The sequence below is a fragment of the Giraffa tippelskirchi genome, chromosome 7, assembly GCF_054371585.1.
Source record: "Giraffa tippelskirchi isolate mGirTip1 chromosome 7, T2T-mGirTip1v1.2.pri, whole genome shotgun sequence".
Classification (NCBI taxonomy): domain Eukaryota; kingdom Metazoa; phylum Chordata; class Mammalia; order Artiodactyla; family Giraffidae; genus Giraffa; species Giraffa tippelskirchi.
The window spans coordinates 38763354-38785936 of record NC_137281.1 but is presented as its reverse complement, the minus strand read 5'-3'; the positions used below and the strand labels follow the sequence as shown (position 1 = coordinate 38785936).

The window sequence follows — 22583 nt, the reverse complement described above, 5'->3', positions numbered from 1 at the left end:
TTTATAAGAATCTTTGACCCTTTATTGAACAGATTTCTAGGTATGAAATTACAAGTTGGAAGGGACTATACATTTTAAATCCCTAACAAATCATAGATACTTAATAAATGTGTGCAGTGAATTTTTGAATAAAACATAAAACATTTGATTTCCAGAGAGATGTACCAATTTGCATTTTCATCAATAGTTTTTAAGACTGCTTGTCCCTTCTCATGTTTGTGAGCATGGAATAGTGCCATTAAAAAACTTTTTTTTGCCAATTTTATGGACAAAAGTAATATCTTACTTCTTTACTGCTACTGTGGTTGAACTTTTTTTCATCCTTATTGGCCATGTACACACACACACACACAGGTGTGTGTGTGTGTTTGAACTTCTTATGTCTTCAGCGCATTTTCTCCTCCTTTGGAGACACACATGTTAATGGTTAATAGCTACAATGGCTCTGAACTCATTATTAACAAGATGCTGCTACATAATTTACATTTGGAGCTAATCTTGCTGCTGCTGCTAAGTCGCTTCAGTCATGCCCAACTCTGTGCGGCCCTATGGACGGCAGCCCACCAGGCTCCCCCATCCCTGGGATTCTCCAGGCAAGAACACTGGAGTGGGTTGCCATTTCCTTCTCCAATGCATGAAAGTGAAAAGTGAAAGTGAAGTCGTTCAGTCGTGTCCGACTCTTCGTGACCCCATGGAGCTAATCTTAGCAGGGTGGAAATCCCAATAAGGAGGTAAAGGAGAGAACTTAAAAAGTCTCTATACATCTGGTAAGACTTTATTGTTGGGAAACAATAATTATATAATTAAGGAGTTATAAGATTGGAATTGACATATACGTACTACTATATATAAAATAAATAACTGATAAGGAACTACTGTATAGTATAAGGAATTCTTCTCAATACTCTGTAATGACCTATATGGGAAAAGAATCTAAAAAAAGAGTGGATATATACATATATATATCAGATTCACTTTGCTATACAGCAGAAACTAACACAACATTGTAAATCAACTATATCCCAATAAAATTTTTTTAAAGACTAAAAATAATCTAAAAAGGAGTAACATTTTGGTAAAATAATAATATTTTGGTAAAATCTTGGTAAATTTGGAAGCTCTTTCCATGCGTGCATCCTTACAGGAGAGCTTCAGTTTGCTCTCTCCTTGAAAACTTATTTGGGTTATAGGAAGTGTTAAGCCAAAGCATGTTGCCTCATTAAGTCAGATCTCAGGACCTTAAAACCTGGCTTCCGTATTTATGATGCTCACCAGTAGAACTCCACTAGTGACTCTTCATGTCACTGAAAGAACCAGACTTGCTGATCTCAGCTATATGTGTGCCCTTTATGAGTCAAAAATATGAAGATAGAACCACTCCCTCCCTGAAGTCAAGAAGAACTGGTTAGTCATGAAATGAAACCACATGACTTTGCTCTTTTCTATTTTGTCTCTCTATAGAATCTCTTGATTTATTCCTAATTCTTCTAACTTGGTGCTGTGGGAGTCATTTTACTAAAGAGTTGTGAAATGGTCACTGACCTCTGCTTTCTGGTGAGATTATTTGACAGAACTTTTGCTACCCAGAAACCAACAGAGTGGCTGAAAACAGACCTCTTAATGCATTTTTCAGGTTCAGTTCAGTTCAGTTCAGTCACTCAGTCGTGTCTGACTCTTTGCGACCCTATGAATCGCAGCACACCAGGCCTCCCTGTCCATCACCAGCTCCCGGAGTTTACCCAAACCCATGTCTATTGAGTCAGTGATGCCATCCAGCCATCTCATCCTCTGTTGTCCCCTTCTCCTCCTGCCCCCAATCCTTCCCAGCATTAGGGTCTTTTCCAATGAGTCAACTCTTCGCATGAGGTGGCCAAAGTATTGGGGTTTCAGCTTCAACATCAGTCCTTCCAATGAACACCCAGGACTGATCTCCTTTAGGATGAACTGGTTGGATCTCTTTGCAGTCCATCCAAGGGACTCTCAAGAGTCTTCTCCAACACCACAGTTCAAAAGCATCAATTCTGCGGCACTCAGCTTTCTTCACCGTCCAACTCTCACATCCATACGTGACTACTGTAAAAACCATAGCCTTGACTAGACAGACCTTTGTTGGCAAAGTAATGTCTCTGCTTTTCAGGTTCAGTACTAGGTAAACAAGTTAGAGTCTTTTCATTCAGGCTTCCAGCAGAGGGAGGGGCTGGCAGGAGGCGGGGAGGAGCTGAAATCCAAGGCACTCTCCCCTCTCCAAACTGGGACTCTGTTTACCCATAGGGGCACCTTCTACTAATTTGCCTAAAGGTGCCAAAAAGGCCGCCAAAACCCTAATCAACAGTTTCTACAACTTAAGAAAAAGCCTCTCCTTGCAAGCAGATCCTGATCCCAAAAACTGTCCATAAAACCTTTTGTCTATAAATCAAGAGTGGCATTAGGCAGCCACTGGTAATACAGCCTGTTGAGGACTTAATTTTGCTCTAATGTTTAGGTTTGTCCCTATCAATAAATCTAAACAGAAAGTTATTAAGTTCTAGATCGAAAGTTTCTTAAGAAACTGTTTAAATAACTCAGTGTACAACTGTTGTATTTTTTATTGCAACACTGGGGCTTTGTTTATTTTTTTGTTTTTTCCTGAAGTGACCGTAACTAACACAGGATTAGATGCAAAAACTGTTTTCCATGTTCGATGCATGAGACAAGGGCTCAGGGCCGGGGCAATGGGATGACCCAGAGGGATGGGATGGGGAGGGAGGTGGGTGGGGGGTCCAGGAAGGGGAACACATGTAAACCCATGGCTGATTCATGTCAATGTATGGCAAAAACTATTACAATATTGTAATTAGCCCCCAACTAAAATAAATAAATTTATAAAAAAAAAACAAACACAAAACTGTTTTCTGATATAGCTTGTTGTTACAAAATTCTCAGTTCCCACAGAGTCATGTTATCCACAATTCTAAACAGAATGTCACCAGTTTTCCTCTCAGTGAGCTAGCAGGGTTTTCCACAGTGTTTTAGGCCTGACAAGCTACTATTAAATTTGGAGGTAAAGTTCTAATGGCATCCACATGTGAGGGACCATATTCCTTTGTGTTCCCCAGATCGCCTGCCAAAAACAAACACAAAAGAAAATGAAGTCACTTTTCTCTGAGTAGCATCAGTAGAAGGTGAAAGTGTTAGTCGCTCAGTCGTGTCTGACTCTTTGCAACCCCATGGACTGTAGCCCACCAGGCTCCTCTGACCATGGGATTCTCTTAGGCAAGAATACTAGAGTGGGTTAGCCATTCCCATGCCCAGGGGATCTTCCCCACCCAGGGACTGAACCCAGGTGTCCTGCATTACAGGCAGATTCTTTATTGTCTGAGCCACTAGAGAAGCCCCAGTAGACGCGGAGGAAAATCTGAAGCCTTTCTGCTCTTAAGAGTGATTCTGAGTATCACAGTATCACAGTCCTGAACCTCATTGAGAAATTAAGCAAAGGCTCACCCTACCACCCTCTGTGATTAGAAACTATTAGAAAGGAGGCGTTAGGGAAAGTCTCAAGCTCATCGTTGAGGTAGGTTGAGAGTCACACTGTTGTGGAAGGGCATGGCGTACCTCAAGCATATTTTGCCTGCCTCAGCTGGTGGATATGCTAGAGTAGCGTGCTTTATGTGAGATTTACATTTTCCTTTTTCATGGGGGAAATTAAATTTTAAATCCTTTTTATTAGACTTATTCAAATAACATAACAGCAGACAGATGAAGAACTTAACTTGATGATAGTTCATGTGCCCTCATGTTATAACCAGAGGGATTTTAGTGAAAAAGCTTGCCTGTAGGGGTCAGCTTGCCTAGAGGTGGTGCTGGAGAAGATGAGAGAGAGTCCCTTGGAGAGCAAGGAGATCAAACCAGTCAGTCCTGAGGTAAATCATCCCTGAATATTCATTGGCAAGACTGATGCTGAAACGGAAGCTCCACTACTTTGGCTACCTGTTGTGAAGAACCGACTCATTGTAAAAGACCCTGGTGCTGGGAAAGATTGAGGGCAAGAGAAGAGGGCGACAGAGGATGAGATGGCTGGATGGCATCACCGACTCAATGGACTTGAGTTTGAGCAAACTCCAGGAGATAGTGAAGGACAGGGGAGCCTGGCATGCTGCAGTCCATGGGGTCACAAACAGTCAGATACGACTTAGCGACTGAATAACAACAACATAGGGGTCAGTCAGGAGGCTTGATTCTCTCCTACACCACATGCAGAAGTTACCATTATAATACCTGCTCACAAGAACTTGTTCAGCCTCACTGGTACAAATTCACATCTTCAAGTGACAGAAGGCTCAGAAATATTACTCTCTTGGAAACTCTGTCCAGGAAACAAGAGTTTTCTAACTGGGCTTTTGCAGCTGTTCAAGCTTCATCACCTTTCACCTGAATCTCTACTATGATTTGCAAATGAGGAGCCAGTGAGAAAAGTATGCAGCTCGAAGCTGGCAAAGTTTTAAGTGGGTAAAGCTTGTAGTGTTTAGATCATAGCCCCAAATTACTTAAGGCTTCTGCTAAGATGGAAATCAGAATCTTTACTGCTGAGAGACTGGATATTCAGATAGATTTTTTTATGAAGCAAATAAATATTTTAACATGCAAACACTACCCAAGCGGGTAGTGATGCTTCAAAACAGGGTCAGAGGTCAGGTTTTTTTTTTCTGTCTTTTTTGGGGATGGTGCCAAGTTGAAAGGTATTGCATATTACTACCTACCCTGGGCCTCACGTAGTAAAATAATTACTGCTGGCTGGTGCAAAATATGTACATGCATTTCTGTCGTCAAAGATTCTGAGATTTCTCTCTGCATTTTCTTTTTTTGTGGCCCTCATTATAAAAAATATATCATGAGGAAGGAGAGGATTTTCTCCATCGCAATTGTAAGAGTCAGGCTGAAAATGCATGTTGGATAGTTCAACTTTTAACACACTTAATTTTGGAGTAATAAGTAAGAATATGATGGATTTTTTCCTTAGAGGATAGTAAGATTCATTTTCATAGTTTGCCTTTAAAACATGCACCAGAGCCCTAGGGTTGTATGCATGCTAAGTTGTTTCAGTTGTGTCCGACTCTTTCTGACCCTGTGGACGGTAGCCCACCAGGCTCCTCGGTCCATGGGATTCTCCAGGCAAGAATACCGGAGTGGGTTGCCATGTCCTCCTCCAGGGGATCTTCCCAACCCAGGGATCAAACCCACATGTCGTGTGGCTCCTGCATGGCAGGCAACTTCTTTACTGCTGAGCCACCAGGGAAGCCCAGGACCCTAGGAAACCAGATGCTATGTAGAGGAGTTACTGACCAGTCTGAGTGGATCAGGTCCCAGCACATCTTCAGGCAAATATAAGGGTCTGTGGTACCTTTTTCCGAAACTCAAACACCGACTCAGTGGAGTGGACTTTTCATCACAGCTGGAATTGCTAGAGAGGACTTGGTGCTTCTGAAATCCTTTCTTCTCTGCCTTCCAGTAGAGAAAAGTAGTATTGGTGGGCAGTTCGTTGTAGTTACACAAAGGAGCAGGTCCATACAGGAGCCAGGTGCCATGTGACAAGGAGGCGTGGGGACCAGGAAGAGCCAGGAAGCCCACCTTGAGTTTAAAGAGGACAATCAGCTGCCCTGAGGGAATGGGCCCCACTGTCATGGACTTGTCAGATTTCTTTTTTCCGACGGAAACTGGAAATCCTGACTTTTATATGAAGTGTACTTACATAAACATTTTGGCAACTAACTTTTTAAAGTGTCTTTAAACCTGTTGAAGGCTGGAATTTACCTGCAAGCCACATGTTTGTGACTTCAGCTTTCAAACACCACACACAGAAGGTGGAGCTGGCAGCTTAGTGGCAATACTTACCCGTCCCCCAGGCAAAGTGTTCATAGGCTGGTATATTCAGGATGGGGGCTTCCCTAGTGGCTCAGTGGTAAAGAATCTTCCTGCCAATGCAGGAGACGCAGGTTCAGTCCCTGAGTCCGGAAGACCCCCTGGAGATGGAAATGATGACCCAAACTAGTATTCTTGCCTGGGAAATTCCATGAATAGAGGAGCCTTGTGGGCTAGTCCATGGCGTTGCAAAGAGTCAGAAACAACTTACCGACTGAAAACAATGACACAAACGTATTTGGGATGATGACTGTCCTGTGGCTTTAAACCTTCCTGCAAAGAGTGCAAAGTTACTCTGAGGTTGAGAGCAGCTTGTCACATTTATTTCATTTCCCTTTAATGACATAGATCCTTTGTCAAGGCCGACTTAAGGAGTTGTTCCAGAAATGTTTGTAGGGCAGAGCCGCTCTCAGCTTTCTTTTCTTACTGACTTTTAACCCATCACAGAGTAATTACTTTCTCTGCTCCCGCCCATCAACTTTTGGAATGTGGTTATTCTTCAAAGTTCATTCGGAGGCAGGACATTATTCATATTTCCTTTCCCAGAGCCACTAAGCATCAATGGAAGATAGTGTTTGTACCACAGTCAAACAGATAAATCATCACTTAATGTGTGCTTTTGAGTAATGACTGGCTTAGCAATGATCAGATAGACAAGAAAAGACCTTGGCTAAGTCAGTGCTGTTATGACATGATTATTTTAATATTGTTTCTTTTGGTTTCTTTCACGATGTCTAACTGGCATCTGAGTTTCTTGGGCAAAGAGTGCCGTGATAGAAATATGTTTGTTTTCCAGGGCAGAGGGGAGTGGTGGTGAGCAGAGAAATTACAGTGTGTCCTCAGCTACCATTGATGTCCTTCCAAATAGATGGAGTTTAGTTTAAAACCCGCCATTAATTCTTGGCCTCTGGCAAGAGTGGTACAAGGTTGCCTGTTTGTTCCAGTGGGTGTATGGGGGTGGGGAAGGGGGACAGGGCAACAATTAGTCCATGACATTTATGACTGATTTATAAAATACAAATGAAATAATTGGTTACAAAATCAAGGCAAGCCTTCGCTTGCCTTTTGCAGACTTGTTCTCAACACATTGTGAAACTTTATGAACAGTCTGCAGAAAGCAAACAGCAGTCAGCCTGAGGAGATGAATCCAGGGCGCTCTACCCAGGGAACAGCGATGGGACAAGAAGATTCTCAAAGAACACTTGCTCTCCTCTTCACAAATACTCACCTCACTGTTATTTCAGATCCAGAGACAGTCTCAGACGGGGAGTCACCCCATTTTTAGGGCCTAGTTAGGGAAAAGAAAAAGAAAATGTTTCCCACTCAATGTTAAATGTATGGGAGCCGTTTTAAGTCATTGCTTATGATTCAAGTACAGGGCATTTGCAAAAGAACGTGAGTGAGAGACAGTATACATCTTTGCAGCCCTTTCTTCACCCATTAAAATGTGAGAGGTGGTGTTCAGACTTAGAGAACAAACTCATGGTTACCGGGGTGGGTAGGATGGGAGGACATGGTGGGTAGGGAGTTTGGGGTCAACATGTACACACTGTTATTTTTTTACATAGATAACCAACAAGGTCCTACTGTATCGCATATGGAACTCTGCTCAGTGTTATATGGCCGGGGGCTTCCCTGGTGACTCAGTTGGTAAAGAATCTGCCTGCAACGCAGGAGACCTAGGTTCGATCCCTGGGTCAGGAAGATCCCCTGGAGCAGGAAATGGGAACCCAGTCCAGTATGATTGCCTGAGAAATCCCATGGACAGAGGAGCCTGGCAGGCTCCAGTCCGTGAAGTTGTAAGAGTCGGACACGACTGAAGCGACTTAGCACAGCACGCATGGGAGAGGAGTTTGGGAGAGATCGGATACGTGTATGTGTATGGCTGCGTCCCTTTGCTGTCCACATGAAACTTACAACATTGCTAATTGGCTATACTCCAATATAAAATTAAAAGCTTAAAAAAATAAAATAAAATGTGTGAGGTGGAGTTGAGGGAGTAAATGCCAAGGTTGACACCAAATATTGGCCGTTTTCAAACCTCCTTTCATATCCTCACCTCTAACCCTTAGTCTCTTCATCCTATCCCACCTCTAGAGAGAGGACATTCACTGAATAAAATGAAAAGGGGAGCCAGAAGCTAAATAAGTGTTTACAGTCAGGTATATTGGGGTATAAATTGAAGCTCATTTTGAAAAGAATTTGTCCATGTCTTTGATAAGGAAGTTCTCAGTTTGAAGAGCATAATCCTCAATTTTAGCAGAAAAAAAATTTTTATTTTCAGTTCTTCAACATTGTAGCCCCATGATCAAAAGGGCTGACTGGATCTAAATCTTTTATTTTCTACACGTGTGCATACGTGCATGCGTGCTCAGTCATTTGTGACCCCATGGACTGTGTAGCCCGACTTCACTGGTGGCTCAGATGGTAAAGAATCTGCCTGCAATTCAGGAGACCTGGGTTTGATCCCTGGGTAGGGAAGATCCCCTGGAGGAGGAAATGGCAACTCACTCCAGTATTCTTGCCTGGAGAATCCCATGGACAGAGGAGCCTGGCAGGCTATAGTCCATGCAGTTGCAAAAAGTCAGAGATGGCTGAGCGATTAACACAAACAAGGACAAGGACTGTAGCCCGCCAGAATCGTCTGTCCATGGAATTTTCCAGGCAAGAATACTGGAGTTGGTTGCCATTTCCTCCTCCAGGGGATCTTCCCAGACCAGGGATAGAACCTGCATCTCTTGCATTGGCCTTTGGATTCTTTACCACTGTGTCACCTGGGAAGCCCTTTATTTTCTACACTCCTGAGCAAAACTTAGAAAAACTGGCTGGACTAGTTTAGAGAAGAAAGCTAATGGGGGCTTATTTTCAAAATACACTCCTACTCTATATGGTCTGCTTTTAGTGATAGGCTGTTCTAATTTTGAAATGAATTCATACAGCTCACACATTCTAAAAGTTCGGTTTTCCTCTCCAACTGCTTAAAATTACAACCACCATCTCCAAATGCCTGAAATTCACTGTGGTTAAAACTGAAATAGAAAAGGGAAAGCTAGGACAGGACATCACCCCCACAAATCTAGGTTAAACCAGATTGAGTTTTGCCAGAGTCCCCCGTTTACGGTTTCAGCCATCCCAGCCCGGCACGTGGTGTTTTCCTCTGCTCCTTTGTGAAGACTGACCACGTGTTCCTTCACCATGCTCCAAAGCTGAACATCATCCCAAAGGCTCTGGATGCTTCTGTGGAGCCTTTGTGTGGCTCGCCGGAAGGGCTGGGACATGAATATGCAATGCCCGATGTGTCATGTTGTCTTCTTTTAAAAATACAAAAAGGGCGTCCTGATCTCCAAGTTGGGAGCCGACTTCTGATTTCAGCCTAGACAGGTCTGCTTAAACTATAATCAAGCTGATTGTATTGCCCTGGAATTCTAATTTCCAATTTAGGGTTTTGCTATATAATCTCTAGTAGAGTGTGTCTAATCTTCATGAAACCCAAAGTCTTTATAAAAACTCGATGGATTTTCTTCCACGGGTCTAGGCTGAGCTCTAGAGACATTAGATTACTGAGTAATTGAAGGCAGCGTTGTTATGTCACTGTCTTTTTGAAAGACCAACTCAAATTCTATATGCCGTAGCTTTGATCCTTTTCATTTAATTCTAAGTACACTTGTTATTATAGTAACTGTTGTTTGTATGTTATTTTAGCTTTTTACTTAAGTAGCTATTTAGCAATTTAAATGAAAATGTAATTAGGTTACATCTGTTTTACATGCATGTAATACCACGCAGATGTAAACTTCTATTAAAGCCATATTTTCTTTTTGGCAAGGCAGGGCAAAAAACAAAATTGCACCAATCATTGGAGTAAGTCTTGCTCTTAAAAAAAAAAATAGTATATACAAAGCACTATGCTATTATTTATGTGGTGAGAGTACATCACTTCAGTTTTTGGGGGGTTTTTTTTAAGTAAAAGAACAAACAAATGCCTTTAATTTATCTGGATACAAAGTTTAAAATGACAGTGTAGCTTCCTCCATTCTGTGGGTTTGTGCAGACAGAGTTGCACCATCTCCACATCATAAACACCAGCTCTTACAACTCCACATCCTGTGGAGTCAGGGAGCTGCAAGGGTCTAACTCAGCTTGGCTTTCACTGACTTTGGTGAAGCCTTAGGTTCAGGTGGCTCAGTGGTAAAGAATCCACCTACAATGCAGGAGACCCAGGTTCGATCCCCTGGAGGAGGAAATGGCAACCCACTCCAGTATTCTTGCCTGGGAAATCCCATGGACAGAGGAGCCTGGCAGGCTACAGTCCATTGAGTCGCAAAGGAGTCGTACACAACTTCGTAACTAAACAACAACCACCACCCCTGGCTTATGTAAACAACAACATAACTAAAAAACAACAACAACAATTATTTTTAAAAAAACAACCCACGAGTAATAATATTTACTTAAACTGCCTCGTAGGCTTTTTGCGAGGATCAAAGTGAGATAATAAGTATACGTGTATTTTGAAAAGTATAGAACGTAACCGTTAGAGAGCATTATTAGTATATGAATCCCAAAATAGCATCAATAATAAGCCCCCTCCCATCCCCCTGCCACATTTTTGTGTGTACAATGGGGATTGAACTCAGAAATTAATTCTCCTGTTTTGGGAGCCATTGCGTCCCTTATAGCCTCTTAATAGGATTTATAAAACATCATTTCAGACAAAGTCATCTATCTTACTTGCTAACGAGACACAAAATTTGGACTGTCTGGAACCAGGTAATATTTTAAGAGTTGCCCATTTGTTCCATACATGTTCAGCTTTTCAATGCAGTCATTTTTAATGGTGGTTTTTATAGCATCCATAAAAATATTTTCATATAATTCTTCCTTGTAAATATGGTTAAACTTTTAGCTTTCTGCTACTTGGTGACCTGTTAAATAACTTAATGTACTTTCAAATTGATTGTTCAGTGCCAAGACAATAAGAAGCCAGGAGGAGCCAGCTTTATGGCATTGCTCTGTTACACTGGGGCCCTAGGTTGAGCTATGAAGAAAAAAAATTCCAGCAGGGTTTGCCATATCCAACTTGTTAGAGCTTTTCCATCCCTGATTCTGAAAGAGGGAGCATGGGTTTTATTACTAACATCTTTCTTATACCTGTTTTAAGAAGTTAGTATTTTAGATGGCAGGGAAAGGAAATCTACCCTTCATGTAATGATCTATGTAACACTTATTGAACACTTACTGTATGCCAAGTGCTATTCTAAATGCTTCCTATATCGTTTCATCCTTGAGAATAAACTCATGAACAGTTACTGTTGTTATCCTTCATTTTTAGATAATTTTTTATTGAAGTATAGTTAATTTGCGATGTTGCGTTAGTTTCAGGTGTATAGCCAATCAGTTTTATATATATAATATTTTCAAAGTAATCTGAAAGAGGATAAATGGTTTTAATATATATTTTTATAAAATTTTATATTTTTATATTTTGTTTTATTTTTACATTTGTAAATATATATATACCCTCTTTCAGATTATTTTCCATTTTTAGATTATTATAAGATATTGAGGATAATTTCTGGTGCTATACAGTAGCTCTTTGTTATTTACCTGTTTTATATATAGTAGTATGAATATATTAGTTCGAAATTCCTAATTTATCCCTCTCCCACTCATTTTGTGGGAAGTGAAGAAATGTAGAGAAATGAGGAAGACCAGTAAAATTAAGAATTTTCCCAAGGTTGTATAGCCACTAACTGACAGAGCTAAGATTTTTAACCTTGGCAATCTAGCACCAAGACCTAGATTTTTACCCCCTATACTTCTCCATACCTCATGTAATACCAGAAGTTTTGCTGTTACTGTCATCTCTTTGTTTTTTATTGGTTCCATCATCCAAATCAAGCATCTGTGAGCTAGAAAAACTCTTAAGAGAGCCTTCCTCCCCATTGCCCCCTTTTCCCAGGTCAGAAAACCATGTTTGAAAGACCTAGGTGACACAGAAATAAAAATAAATAAGACATGGTGCTCACTGTACTTACAGTTTACTTTTTGAGGGGTTGGGGTTAGGGATATAGAGAAAAAGACCACTAAGGAGGATGGAATACATACTAAAGATTCAGCTGGTGTCTTCTGGGAGCCTGATCAGAGTCATCAAGATCATGCGAAACATCCTTGACCTGGGCCTGGAAGAATGTACAGGATTGTGATAATACAGGTGGTATTTCAAGCTTCAAGAATAAAGTGAGCAAAGACTTAGAGAAAAGAAAATGCAAGCTGGCCTATTGAAATAGTTAAAGCGAGAGATGCTGAAGCCTCAATTGGCCACCGGCAGGAAGAGCACAACTCAGGAAATCGAATGACCTTGCAAAGGCAGGGGGTTGAGATTTGGCAATCAATTAGCAAGAGACCGGGTGAGGGAGAATTTGAGGAGGATACTGGGGTCTGTGACCCAGAAGGCTAATAGTAACGTTCATCATTCAATAAACATCATGTAATTAGGAGGGCAGAAACCGGTCCATCAGGTAAGAACATGGACCCTTTATTCTGAGAGTCCTGGATTGGGGAACTTCCCTGGCAGTCCAGTGGTTAAAGATTTTGCCCTCTGATGCAGGGGGTGCGGGTTCTATTCCTGATCGGGGAACTAAGATCCCACATGGCCTCATAGCCAAAAAATCAAAATATGAAACAGAAGCAGTATTGTAAGGAATTCAATAAAGACTTTAAAAATGGTCCACATCAAAAAAAAAGAAAAAATCTTTAAAGAAAAAAAAGAGAGAGAGTCCAGGGTCTGAACCTGTCCTCTCCCACTTTCTGGGTTACTGACTTTGAGCCAGTTGCTTCACCCCCAGTTTCCTCATCTCTCAGATGGAAACAGCCTTCATATGTACCCCGTAATATTGTTGGGGATAAGCTAATAGCTGTAGAATGCTTAGCACAGTGCCTCAAAGCACACGGTAGATAAGTATCAGTTACGAGCCTCTTGCTTTGGGTGAGTGGGCTTTCATCCCTATTGGAGAGATGAGGCTGCCTGAGTCTGCGGAGGTGGAGTCACTTTCTCCAGTCCTGCATCCAGCAAGGGCTCGCAGGGGTGAGTAGAGACCAGCAGTCTTCCCCTTGGTACAGTGCTCTGTATTGTACACTCAGTCAGCATCAGGGTAAATCTCGTGGTGGTGTGACTTTGACCTTTTTTCCATAGAAGATGGACCTACCAGAAGCCAGTGCTGTCCCCTGGTATGCCTTTTATGGCCATTTGCTGAGATGGATTATGTGTCTAGTGTGCAGCTATATGTTTTGCCTACATTTCTTTTTTTTTTAAGTTTTTTTTTTTTTCATGTGGGCCATTTTAAAAGTTTCTACTAAATTTCTTACAGTATTGCTTCTGTTTTATGTTTTGGTTTTCTGGTCAGGATCTCAGCTCCCCGACCAGGGATCGAACCCGTACTCTCTCCACTGGAAGGCGAAGTCTTAACCACTGGACTGCCAGGGCAGCCCCCCTTACATTTCTAATGACAGAATATAGATTTAAGTGTTCTCCCTTTGCTTTCTTTGATAACTTAGGCGTTCACTTTTTCAGAGTCTTTTCAGTCCACCCAAGGCAGTGGTAACCATCAGCGTGTGCCCTGCAGAATGTTCATGACAATGTAAACTGCATTTCTTGATGACTTGCTGGCACAGGAAGGCCACCCAAAACGTAGCCGCTTCTCTAACCTACATCTCAGTGTGTGTCCTTTTCTTTTTTCTCCTTTTGTGCCCAAGTTAAGCTATTAAGTAGGTAATACCCAGTTAAACCCAGATCATGGTGCTTGGGAAAACAACGCCCAAGACTTGTGAATAGTCCTCACTGTTAATTGTTAAAGCTGCTGATGCCGGTGGCTGACCTTGTAGCGCCTCTGTTGTGACAGCTCATTTGCGTCTATGAGGCGAATGTGTATCTGCCGTGGTGGCAGGAGTCAAGGATGAGTCTGGGAGTCCCAGACACAGTGTCAGAGCATGTTTCACCGAGAGAAGAAGATTGATTGATTGTGTTCCATGAGGGCAAGGTGGACCCGGCACCACTGTACCACATGCTTTTCTTATTCCTCGGTCTGCTAACTATGCAAGTACAAACAGCTTTAACACAATTTTTTTTTTTTTTTACCTAGAAAGGAGCCTGAGGCTGCATCCAAGTACATTTAACATATGAAAATTGAGCTGCTTTGAACTTGTATGTTTTTGATAACTGCTTGGTATGCTTCCTGGAGAATCACCTGTAGGCTTTTCTTTCCAAATCCTAATCCCTTTGATTGAGTGCCAGGACAGATAAGTCTCATTGAATCACTCCAGTCTCATAATTCTTCCTTCATTCGGAGTTGAAAGGGAACAGCTCCAGATTCAATGGGCAAATCCTCAGATTTAGCGAAAGTCATTCAAACACTTTAAAACTGAAATGGTTTTGTTCTCAAATAGGGTTCAGATGGGCTACCGAATGTTTACACAAGCTAGTGGCTGCCACACACTGCAGGATGGGCAGAAAAACACCCTTCTCTCCACCTCCATCCTCCCCCCAACCATTGCTGCCTCTGAGACCAGGAATTAAAGGGAGGACAGCTTGGAGAGTGTGAAGTTTCAAAGCAAGCTGGCATGAGTGTTTAAACGTGGGCATAAGAACAAGCTTGACTTTTCTTGTTTTCTCTCCTCCTTGAGACCAGCCGAAACATTCCTGTCCTCTCCTCCCAACCCCCTTTCGGAGGAAGGAAAACAACCATGTTCTTTTTATCTTTACAAATGTGCCTGGTGGGGACTAATCTAAACCAGTTCAAGATGCTTTTATTGAAAACTGTTCAGAGGAACGGAAGGTGCTGCAGAATTAGAAAGAGAGTGGCATCTGGGCCTCCCCGCCCCGAGCTTGCTCTCTCTCTGTCTCTTCCTCTCTCTTTTGGCATTAACCTGGATTTCTGCTGAGATCTCTGTTAAGAGCCTTTTCAGAGATCATGTTTACTTCAAAGATGGTTCCTTTCTGCTGCACATCCTGTGTTTGCCCTATTTGGCCAAGAGAGCACTTTGGTTGGGAAAGGACATCATCCTCTTTGTCTTTGTATCTAGTTCCCTGTTACACCTGAGAAGTCATTTCTAGGTTCTGTGTGTGATTGGACGCACGGCTTTGTCAGAGTGGCTGTCCCCTCCTGGGTGAACAGTCCTTCCCTCCTCTCGGCCACTGGATGAAGATATGGACTCGTTATCAGAGTACTGGGAACCCGAGGGCCCCACTCAGTTTGAACTTGAGGCTAGACTGGATGTATTCTCACCTGGCTAGTTTCTCCGGGGCTTCCCAGGTGGCGCTGGTGATAAAGAACCCACCTGCCAGTGTAGGAGATGTGGGTTTGATTCCTGGGTTGGAAAGGTCCCCTGGAGGAGGGCATGGCAAACCATTCCAGTATTCCTGCCCGGAGAATCCCATGGACAGAGGAGCCTGGCAGGCTATACTCCAAGGGGTCGCAAAGAGTCGGGCATGGCTGAAGCAACTTAGCATGCATGCATGCAAAAGGAAGCCACTTCATGAATTGTTGACACCAAATCTTTGTCAAGAACCTAGTATATTAGGGAACTTCTCTGGTTGTCCATTGGTTAAGACGCCATGCTTCCATGCAAGGGGTGTGGATTTGACCCCTGGTTGGGGAACTAAGATCCCACAATGCTGTGTAGTGCAGCCCCCAAAATTAATTAATTAAATTAAATTAAAAATGGCTTTAAAAAAAGACAATATAGTGTATCAGTGAAGTGAAAGATGCTGTGTGATTATGAAAAAGGTTCAAGACTTAAACCTACCCTGTGAGTGTATTAATCACTCAGTTGTATCCAACTCTTTGCAACTCCATGGACTATAGCCCACCAGGCTCCTCTGTCCATGGGATTCTCCAAGCAAGGATACTGGGATGGGTAGCCATTCCCTTCTCCACCAGATCTTCCCTACCGAGGGATCAAACCCGAGTCTCCTGCATTGCAAGCGGATTCTTTACCCTCTGAGCCACCAGGGAAGCCCCATGAAGGAGCACACGAAATGATTTAGCAGTGATCCAGACAGCTCTCATCTGAACATATCATTTTCTCCTATTGGATTCCATGTTCCATCCAGATCTGTACTAAGACTTGACCTTGCCTTGCTTGTGAAGTTTGACCCATCGATGGTATAAGTTTATTAACAACCTCGTTCACTAGACCCTTCCCGTTGCTCTTTTTTTTTCTGTTTCTCTCCCTGGAAGGTTTTTATGACGTTGTAATCATTTATAATTTTTAAGTGCCTCTCATAATGCCTAAAAACAGCGCTAGATTTTAATGAGTGCCGTTTAACCATAGGAGGCTTGTGTCTGCATCCATGTCAGTTCTTACAACAATACTTTGGAATGAAAGTAGAAAGTTTATGACACGTTTTATTGTATTCCTAAATGTGAAAGAGGATTCTAATTTCAAAATAAGTGGCTATACTTTTTAATTCTTATTTAGCCTCTGTAGCTGTTTTAATATCCCTTTTATGGTTGACTGGTTGATGTTTTAAAACAAGTTCTTCGGGGACTCCATGCCCATTAGTCCCTGGCCATAAAACCTGAACTTGACTAAAATAAAACATGATGCCATGGAGCAATTAAGAGGAGAACTTTCAGAGATGACTGTGAATATGAAATGCAGTGATTTATTTTATTAATGGATTTGGGGGGAAACCAGCCTACCTCTCTTAAGCTCAACTCTGTGTATTTGGGGATTTTTATATTTTTAATTTATTTCTTTGTTTCTCTCAGGGCAATAGGGGGTTCCATAGCAGACTCTTAAGGTATAGCAACCCTTTTGTAGCCTACTACTTCTGAATATGAAACTTTATTTTTTTCATTTTATGTGGAAAATGGGGGTGATGTCACTTAGGAAAGCAGTTTTTCCCCAAAGTGGTTTTGGGGAACCAGGATCTGGTGATGTGTTATTTAAAAAAGCGGTAATGTAGTAAAGCTAGGCTTTGTGCTTTAAATAATTGCAGGATTTATGGGATCTATCCCCAACCTGTTCAGTTTTATGGGGGGACAAAATACAGGTTTTTCATTTCATCAGAGTTTCTTAAAAACCTGGGAAGGCAATTGACAGTGGTTTCTCTAACATTATAGTAATGTCTTTGTTTATTAAACCTAGTTTGTAATCATTGAGTGCTGCAATTTAGTAGCCATTGAATTTGCAAATGGGATCGGCCTCTCTAACCTTTGAAGGAAAGGGTTACTTTTAATGCTTTAAAACTTCCATTGACTCTCAGCTGCTGACTAAAGGAGAAGGTAGGTTCAGGCTGTAAAAGCCCTTACGCGCCTTCCAGCCTCCTTCGTTTCCTCTGATCCCCTTTTCCCCACCAATGGTAGGTCTGCTCCAGAGCATTTACTGTAACTCAGCTTTTCCATCTACTATACTTTCCAGTTTCCATTCCTCTGCTCATGTTTTCTTCCCTCCATATATTCCTTCTTTCTTCTGTCTCCTTCTCCCCCTCACCTCGTCCCTCACTGTCCCCCCACCGCCAGCAAATCACACTTTTCTTTTGCCTCCAATGCAGATGTTTCCTCCTTGAAGAGGCCTTTTTTGACTCAGTACTTGGGGCTTCCTCCTACACCTATGCAACATGTGTACAATGTTTGCTGCTGCCCTGCCAGCATTATTCCCCGCCCAGCAAACTGACCTCCTCTCTGGTCCATAGCCCTTCCTACGGATCTTAATTCTTGCACTTATCACATTAAGCTTAGCTATTTGTATGAATGTTTGTCGTGTTCACCCGAGACCCAGCCTCTTGAGCGCAGAGATGGTCTTAACTCTCTCTGTGACCCAAACGACCACATGGAAGATGCACGTGTTAAGTCACTTCAGTCATGTCTGACTCTTTGCGACCCCATGAACTGTAGCCTGCCGGGCTCCTCTGTCCATGGGATTCTCCAGGCAGAAATACTGGAGTGGGTAGCCTTGCCCTCCTGCAGGGGATCTTCCTGACCCAGGGATCAAATCTGCATGTCTTACGTCTCCTGCATTGGCAGGCGGGTTCTTTACCTGTAGCACCACCTGGGGCAGTGACTCTCAAATGCACGAACAAATATTTTCTGGCCTTAAGAAATGTCAGAGGATGCCTAACCTAAGAATTTGGGTGGATAGAAGTGCTTCCCCTCCCTTCCCCCATTTTAAAAGTCATTAGTCAGCCCACGTGATATGACTGAGAAAACCTCCTATTGGAGCTAATGAACGTTAAACTTAGAGACCATTAGGAGCTGGCCAAGAACCCAAGGGTGGCCAGTGAGAAACCACGGCCTAGAAACTTGAATCTCTTGGTTTCACAGCCAGATCCCCTGGCAGCTGTACCAATGTTGTTCTGGCAGGCACATTCTGTTGCCTGTCTGACAGCCAACCCCCATCCCAACCCTGCTTCTTCAACCCACTAAGAGAGTCGAATTTTGTTCAGCTGGTAGATAGAGTCTTGGATTGCAGGGACCTTCTGCCAGCCCCAGGGGTAAATCAGAGTTAAGGTAAGCAAGTCATGGCATTAGATGCTCACACTCCCAGCCTCCCTTGCACATAGGGGACCATGGGACAAACTCTAACCTCTGAGATATAAGGCAAAGTCTGCGAGGGCTTCTAGGAAGGGTTTCCTACCAGTAAAAAGACAGAGCCTTATCGTCTGTCCTTTCAAAGGCTTCCTGCCTTGGTACCCAGTGAGAGGACATGATGTTAGAACTTTAACAGCCATTTTTCAACCACAAGGGGACACATATGAGGACAAAAACCTACACTAATGCTGGAAGAATGGATGGACAGAAAGAGCCTAGAAACATGATGACCCACTCAAAACCTCCCACCTCCAGACTTCTTAAATAAATTTGTGTCCTGATGGTTGCAGTTTTTGAGAGTTAGTTTTCTGCTCCTTGGAGCAGAGCACATCCTAGCTGATTCAATTGCTTTTTGAGGGAAAAATAAAAATAAAGACAGCATTCTAAGAGGAAAGATAGTGACTGGATAAAATGTGGAGAAGTCTTGACAACATAGTGATCAAGAAATTGGGTAGGTGACTTGTACACTTCTGTTAAGTACAGGGAAGACTCACTGAGAAGGCCTGGAACAATCATCATTCAAGAAACATCAAAGTGTGATCTCTGATATTCCTGGCACTAGGTAGGAGGTTGAGGATACAGAGGTTTTAAAAATAAACAGTTTCTATTATTAAGGAACTTTTAGTCTACTCAGGGAGACTGGTGAATAAGCAGGCAGTTAATTAAGAATGTGATCATTGCTACCTTTTGATAGGGGTACATTCAGGAACTCTGGGAATTCAGAGGAAATCATGGTACCGTGATAGGCTGGGGAAAAGAAAGGGTTAGGAAAGATTTCCTGGAGATATTGATATCTGAGTCTCGAAGAAGGAATAGGATTTTGCCAGCTGAAGAATGATGGGGAAAGGAGAGAAGGGACACTCAAGACAAAGGGTTTGAAAAAGCACAAGAGTGGAACTTTGGAAAAATTGAAGAATCTTGCCATCTTTGATCTAGACCTTTTTCATTAAGATTTGGCAAAACTGTGATAGCTATAAGTGTTCTGTATACTTTTGGTATTTAAAAATATTCATAATAAATTTTAAGTGAATAAGTAGGAAGTAAGAGATGAAAGCAACAAGTACTGGGGCTTCCCTGGTGGTCCAGTGTTTAGGACTTTGCCTTCCAATGCAGGGGGTGTGGGTGTGATCCCTGGTTGGGGAACTAAGATCCCACATGCCTCGTGGCCAAAAAATCAAAACATAAAATGGAAGCAATCTTGTAAGAAATTCAATAAAGACTTTCAAAAATGGCCCACATCAAAAATATATATATATTAAAGCATTATTTCCCAGTGCATCACTCTAGAGCCTTGGAATGTTCAATGATTTTAAGCAGAATAAAAGAGAAGAGTGGTTTATATGGCCAAATAAATTTAGGAAACATTGGTTTTAAATAAAATTCAATAGTTTTCATTCCTGCAAGAATCCCCAGAGCCCTTAATACTCTCATGTTAATTGTAACTATCCAAAAGGAGGCCACTGCCTAGATCATTTCCCCACATATATTTGACCATACATTCTTTTTAAAGCAACCGTCTGCAGAACTGAGGCTTTGAGAAGGGTTGGTATAGACTATTCCTTCAGAGAGCTTGACTGAGAAAGAAAGTAGATTTATAGGGTGGCAACTAGAATGGGGTCTGAGTAGAGAGACATTTCATAAAGTGGGAAAGTAAAGAGCATGCGTCCACACCAAGGGCGAAAAGCAGTGGAGAAGGAGGTTATAGACACAGGAGCAGGGGTGCATGATTGGGAAGGCAAGCAAGGTACTTGAGATTCTAAGAGGGATAGAATCCTAAAGAAATTCTGCTAGCATCTCTGCTCAAGATGTCAAGATTGTTATAATGCCTTGTTTCTATGTACTAGGACCGTGTAGGACTCTAGATCAGAGACTAGACACACACACACACACACACACACCCCAGACACACACACACACACACACACCCCAGAATCTCCTTACTGAATTTAGGTATCAGTTGCAAGAGACAGAAAAGCCAACTCAAATTGACTTAAGGAAAAAGAGTTTAGTGGTCCAAGTCATGGAAAAGTGCATGGTACCTAGCTTCAGGCAAGGCTTAATGCAGATTAACCGTATCATCAGGACCCATCTCTCTGCTCTTAAATTCTTAGTTGGTCACATTCTTAGCTTCCACATAGCTCCTAGCGGCTTTGGCCTCTTCTATTTGTAATATGGTTGCAGCTCCAGATTTCACATCTACCATCATACCACTAATCCTCTAATAGAAGAAAAACTTTCCTTTCTCAGAAGCCCTAGCCTCTCACCATACCTCCTTAGTCTGAGTGAACTATGTATCCTTCCTTGAATCACGCCCTGTAGCCAGGAGATAAGGAATAAACTTAAATCAGTCAGTGCCCAAGAATCCTCATCACCTTCCTCCCGTGAATGGTGCTAATTCCCATAAGGAAAACCAAGAATTCGGTATCTCAAGAGTTGAATATGTTTAAAAAAAAAAAAACTCCCTCTTACCTCCTAAGAAAGGAAACTAACTCCCAAAACAGAGCCCTTAGGTTTTTACCCAAAGTGATTTTAAATTCTAAATGTCAGATTGTGTAGCATCCCAGATCTGACAGCATGAATTAGATCCCTCCATGTGGAGCACCCAAGTAAACCAAGAGTGTTGACAGCCATCCTGGGGAATACTGACTGATGCTCACTGAAGAAGTCCTGCAAGAAATCCTCTTTAGAAAGAAACAAAAAGCAGTTTTTGAGAAGCCAGCTTTCACCAAAGACCAGAACCTGTCAGCCACAGGCAGAAGTCATTAGCAGGATTTATACATGCCCGTAGCCAGCACTGAGTCAAAAGGAGATACGCCAAGGGGATTTCTGTCTTCCGGAAACCCACCAGAGGAATGAGGAAGACTTTCCGGGTTAAGTTTCAGAGAACCTAATGCATAAATCCCCTTAACAAACACTGGGATTTGCGTCTGTAACTCATCCCTCTCAGCTTGGGTCCCGTGGAGACGAGCTGCCATGGCTGCCTTGGGACCAACACAACGAAGCCGAGGAAGAGTGGGGTAGGATTTATGGTGACAAGGTGGAAAGTGCTGAACATGGTGACTTTTTCATATTGTCACCCTGGATGCATTTCTGCTTTCAGGACACTTGGTAGTCCCTGAGCTGTGGCTAAAGACCCCAGGGAAAACAGCCGGTTGCTGGGTAGTAGACGTTGTCCCCTCTCTGTGGTTTACAACTTCCGTGACCTTCATTTCTCCTCTGACAGAGACTGTGCCATAAATTGGCTGGATCCTCCCAAACTCTGAGGCAAGTTAGAATGCGAAAATCTGGATGCTCTCCCTGTGTGAATCATAGAGGACATCATTACTTTGCTAAGTTCCTACCCCATGAGGAGATTTTAAAAACCTGCACACAGAATGTCTGGATTGCCAGACATTCTTCCTAGAGGTACCTCTGGCTTGGAGAAAAGTAGCCAGGATTTTAAAAAAAAATCTTTTTATGGTTTATTTTTATATTTTTATTATTTTTTTAAATTGGAGGATAATTGCTTTACAACGTTGTGTTGGTTTCAGCCATGAGTATACCTCCCTCTCCCTTCCACCCCCCCCCCACCTAATCCCACCCCTCCAGGTTGTCACAGAGCACTGGGTTGAGCCCCCTGTGTTACACAGCAACTTCCCACCAGCTGTCTGTTCTGCATATGGTAATGTATGTGTTTCAGTGAGGAACCAGAATTTATATCCAGACAGCGTGCCATTTACTCTGTTTACCTATTTGTTGCATTAGATATAAAGTCAGAATGAATGACGAGACTCAAAGAAAAAGATCCACAAGGCAGCCTGTTGAACAGGAAAGCAGGGATGATCTTGTGTGGCGAACACTGTGCTCCATTAGCACTCTGGCTGTGGGTTTGGCTGCCATTCAACAGCTTCCACGATCAGCTTTCTGCACCCTTTTTCTCTTCCTCCTCCTGTTTGATTGCAAATTTATTTTAACTGAGGATTTACTTGTCACCTCATGTTGACATTTCAAGTTATTGCGTTAAGGAAAACACAGAAGAAAGCAAACAAGCAAGTGTATTCCAACAGGTCACCAGGCATAGAAGTCATACTCAAATTTCAAAGAAAAGGAAGGGAG

The 22583-nt window shown here is 42.4% G+C and overlaps 1 protein-coding gene across 4 annotated transcripts in view; it reads left to right on the top strand.

Annotated features, from left to right (window-relative positions):
- Window positions 1–22583, top strand: part of FTO (FTO alpha-ketoglutarate dependent dioxygenase) — a 416242-nt gene that overhangs the window by 281105 nt on the left and 112554 nt on the right. The gene's annotated exons all lie outside the window — the stretch shown is intronic.